This window comes from Ostrea edulis, chromosome 8 (genome assembly GCF_947568905.1).
Source record: "Ostrea edulis chromosome 8, xbOstEdul1.1, whole genome shotgun sequence".
NCBI lineage: Eukaryota > Metazoa > Mollusca > Bivalvia > Ostreida > Ostreidae > Ostrea > Ostrea edulis.
The window spans coordinates 9,787,336-9,792,716 of NC_079171.1; positions in this window are offsets into that span (position 1 = coordinate 9,787,336).

Here is a 5,381-nt window from a genome sequence, read left to right on the forward strand (position 1 = left end):
ACTGATTTCGACTACGCAGTTTACCTGATCAGGATATAAGGCCCACGGCGGGTGTGGCCGGTTAACAGGGGATGTTTACTCCTCCTAGGCACCGGATCCCACATCTAGTATATCCAGGGACCCGCGTATTTCCAACTCTTAACTTTGTAGTCATTATAAGAGTTAGGAGATTGATCGTTGTCCGTTATCTTCACCTTTTCATCACACATTGAACATTAAAAGAATATTTTGTTTTATTTATACTCATTTTTATTTTTATTTTCACACGAATGATAGGTGAACTAATAAAAAATCTAGTGCGAACAAAGTTGAATTTTCAAAGTAAATCCCTTTGGTTTCCGACTTGGCAATCAACATTGATGACGTAATGAATCCCTGCAAACGTAATACAACACAATATGTCGGATATAAACAAGCCAATAACAATTCTTTAATGTTTATCCTCAGGACTACAAATATGAAAAAATGGGTCAAAGACTCAATTGGCCGGGTTGCAATATTTAGAGTAAATAATTTGGGTAGGGATTTATTTGGTGGTAGTTATCTGTTGCCCCGCTCGACTTACTGCTAATAATGCAGTCACGGACAACGACATGTCTCTTACTGTTACCGTGAATAGTCACATTTCCACGTTTGAAAGATGTACACCCGGTCGTGGCGAAATAGGACAATGGATGTCTAGAAATTGTGGACGTTGCTGGCTTATTGGCCTCACAAATTCTGCAAAACATTTTGCCATCACGAAAATTTCCTCCGCCATTTCAGGTCTGGGGTTCTTCCTTTACTTTTGCATTTCTCTTTAGACATTGCTACGCCATCTTTTGATGCAGAACTTTCCCCGTGTGATTCTTGAATTTCTTTGTTACATGTACAAGGCTGAGGCTTCTGTTTTTTACTATTGATAAATCCAAAGTGCTCTAAACCTCGTTTTCCCGCCATCTTGATTGTTTTGACCGAGACTAAAAATATTTATTCAGACTTCCGATCCCGATTCTAAAATTTTACTGGTTGCCCAAATTTTCTTCACTCGCGAAAATGCGACTTAATTATAATCTCTAGTGGCAAAATTGATTTTCTGGTCGCAAATGCGACTGTTTTACTCGCAACTTGGAGCACTGCTGATATATGTAATATTAAGTAATAATAACTAAAATGAACAATAACTTCAGGTGCTTGAATTGTATATGATTATATGATAAAGAAACAGAATTTCTCTATTTATATTGCAAATTTACAACTCATGCCAAGAAAATTTGACATTCATATATAATTGAATTTTTCCTCAGAGGTAGTGCAACTAAATTTAACCACAAAAGATAATCTCATTTACCTTTTTCAAGTTGAACTCTATTTTTAGTAACAACTATTTGCTGTAGCGCCCATATTCAACAAAGGTCAGACTTCAAAAAACCTAGTGCATAGCTTCAATATATATATACTTACTTTCTGCAAAGTTTCAAGGTTGTACATAAAAAACTGTAGGAGGGGTTGATTTCACAAAATTTCCCCAACCACCCCCCGCCCGCACTTCACCATACTATAGACCGGATTTGCACTTCGTGCAACCCGGCCAAAAACCACCCGTAATTCTTTAATGTTTATCCCCAGGACTACAAATATTAAAAAGCACTCGTAATTCTTTAATGCTTATCCCCAGGACTATAAATATTAAAAAGAACCCGTATTTCTTTAACCCCTTCTCTACCGTACCGGTCAATTTGACCGGTGGCGCGTAAAAACAGGGCAACGCAAAAGGAGTGCCTCTAAATCTTTGAAACTACGGTCATAAGATATATGATCTATATATCATATTTTTGGAAATTTTCTCTATTTTTTTACTATGTAAAAATCAGTAAAGTAAGTAAAGCCATTAGATTAAAAAAAAAGCATTTAAAGTGAAGGATGGCTTCGTATAAATATGACGCAACGCTTTGTCGCAAGTTCATTTTCCCCCTCGATATGATTTTTTTTTATTTTCCTTATGAATTCAATATTTTTTATATTTTTGAAAAGCATATATTCCCTGCTTTCAGAAGATATAAAAATTATTTTTAATGCCTGGCAAAGTTATAAGAAAATAGCAATTGTTTGCACATGTACGTTTTCTTACGATTTTATTTCTCAATGTTTAAACATGTCGGCGTTTTACCTATATTTATATATGGAAATAGGGAAAAGTAAATACAGCCTGTAAAAGTAGAGGAAATTTCCTTTTTGATGGGCCCTTATTCGTGATACAATTCTCGGTAGTTTTTATATTATGATAAAATGAAATTGGGACATGCTGCGCGGTTTTCTTTAAAATTAGCGACAAAACGTCGTCGCTAAAAGCGATCGACGCGCATCGCACAATAAAGTGGTGAAAACTATAAAATTTGTATTGTCCTTTTAGTAAATTCAGCACCTTTTGATACACTAAAGCAATATACACATATGTATGAAATAATCAGCCAGGTATTCTTTGCTTTTTAAAAAAAAGCATAAAACCAATATTGGTATATATAACAGTTACACAACCTACAACACCTATTGAAAATGTTACATCGGAAAAGTAAATTTAAAAAAAAAGATATATAAAATACTTCAAATTCAGATATAAACGTTATATTTGTTCGGAATAGTAATATTTTTTCTCCTGCCAAACAAAGAAAACTAAAAAGAAGTTCGCATATAGCCTATAGGCCTATACTTTTATTTTTCCGTGATCGGGATCGCGGGCCCCGTGGGGTTTTCTGAAAGTGTGCACGGGGAACACACGTGTTTCCGTTTCAACGAAAACAACACAGCTTCACTGTGATTGTCACAGCGAAGGCTTGTATTTTACATCTTTAAAACGACCTGATGTCAGTAGAAGATGCCCTGGATCTCCTGTTGCAGGATGACCCAAACGATCATGCATTCAGTATAAACATGTACATGTAAGTTGATGTAGCCACATAGGCTGACTAGAAAAAAATTGGCAGTTTTGTCATGTTATGAAAAATTCGCGATTTGATGCCATAATTTTTCGTTTCATTAAAGAAAATATTTATATTTTATGATTTCTAAACCAAGTGAATAACACCCAATTGTTTAGTAAGAACTGACATCATTTAATCTGTCCTAGTCCGGCATTAATCCGTCTGATTAACACCCCCCTTTATCCAGAATTTTCTCCTTACCTTACGTGCGAGTGTAAGAAATGGGTGGATTTAGTGTGCAATGAGAAGGAGGATGGGGTGGTTTTAATCAGACTATTCATGACCGCTGGTGAGAAGGCTATTTTCCAGGATTTTTCCATGTTTATAAAAAATTATCTTTCTATGAAAAGAAAACACAATCTGTTAGGAAAACACATATTACGTCATTGTAATGATAGAATTTATTATCATAATTTGAATTATTTTCTTCATATTGTAACAGAAATATAAACGAAATGTGTGTATGGGCCGAAGTGGGGGAGGGGGGGGGGTACGTAACATCAATCAAAGTCTGATTATGACAGGCTAATGAAAAATCATATAGATTTCTCTTTTATCCGAATGCATGTATTTTATATACACTTAGTAGCCTTATGACCATAAATTACATGTGATCCATACATGCTGGTACTGGTATGCTATGAGCTATGATCTTGCCTAGATTTTCTCTAATTTCAACTAAATCCACACCCCATCAGAATACCATGCAAGGGGATTTAGACACTGTGTACCATGAAGAACCAATTCAATTCTACTTTTATATCTGGGGTAATATACTTTCCCTCAGAGTTGCAGTATTTTCGCAGGACCAGAATTTCTTCAGTACTCCCCCCCCCCCCCTTGTATATGATAGGCATAATGCTGACACCTACATGATGCATATCTTTTTTTTCATTACGCACTCTGCTACACTCGCAATGTATAATAAAATATTCCATTCATTTCTAACTCATCCCCTACCAAATGTCACTTCAAATACAGGGCATCTGTATCTTTAAATTTGAGCTGCACTTAAGTGCGAAACTGTCCCTTGCTACCATGAAACATCAGGGGCGGATCCAGGAATTACGGTTACGGGGCGCGCCACTTTATGAGGCAGGGGGTCTGGGGACCACCTTGAGGTGGGGGCCCAGGGGACAAGGCCCCCGGAAGCTCTTAGATTTTGCAGATTTTATAGGGCTTGAAATGTCTCCTATTTAAGTCATTTGTACTATTTTTTATCATTTTTAATATGGCGAAATTAGTAAAATGACGTAAATTTTAAAGGTTTTTGGAAAAAATTAAGTTCTCCCAATTAAAAAATTCAATAAATCAAAAGATTTTGTCATTTATTTCCTCGGGAGTGGAAGAAAGCATTGCTTTTATTATCGTTTAGTACATTTTTCTAAACAAGATAGGCCAATACCACGATTTACCTTAAATTTGAAAATTTTAGGGGGGGGGGGGGGAGGGGGGCTGCGCCCCCCTCCCACCCACCCACCCCCCCTTAAATCCGCCACTGAACATATTTTGCTTTAAAACATAAACCAACAATCCTTAATTGTAATTTCTTTTTATCTTTAAAAAGGGTATTGACATCACAATATCTAGTGGAAAGTTCCCAGGTATCGTCCGCTAGTGACAGTCTACCTGCAAAGCCAGACATGCATTGGAAGGATGCTGATATGAAGGACACAGGGACACCTGATCCAAGAACTGCGGCTTTTCATTCGGAGCGACAGCCTGACATTCAGTTGGTATGACTCTTTGAGGTTGAATATAGGGTTAAATCTCTATACATTTGGTTAACATTCAAATAAATCCAGATAATACATTCACAAATGGAATCATGGCGTCATGATACACGGATATGTGTGTACCATTTTACTGTTTTTACTGCATTACTAGGTATCACATACATACAAAAAGAGACCAAAAAAAACACCGGAAAATCATTATTCTTTTTCTAATTATAAGGTATGACAAGTTTTCTAAATGCTGACAAATAAGGTATGGTGGCCAATACTGATTTTATTTGCAATTTCCTTTCAGATATTGGACCCGATTATTCAGAGAACTGCAGATTTTATGAAGCTGTTTTTGACAGAAGATTTGGTTTTCTCCATCTGTGTTGCCACCAACCATTATGCTGAGATGGTCATATCTAGGGGGAAGGATTGTCATTATGCTTCCCAAGGAAGTTCGCAGCCTTTCACTGAAGAGGAATTGTACAGGTATTACTAGTTTTAAAGTACCGATATTGTGACAGTGATTTTCAGTTTAAAACGAATAATAAAATGCATAATAAAACGATTATCTTTACCAAAATTAATCTTGCTGTGCGTCTAACACATTTATTAGATGTGTACTACAATTACCTCTGATAAAATATCATAAGTAATTAAATGTATACTTGCAATTTTCAGAGGGCCTTGACTATAA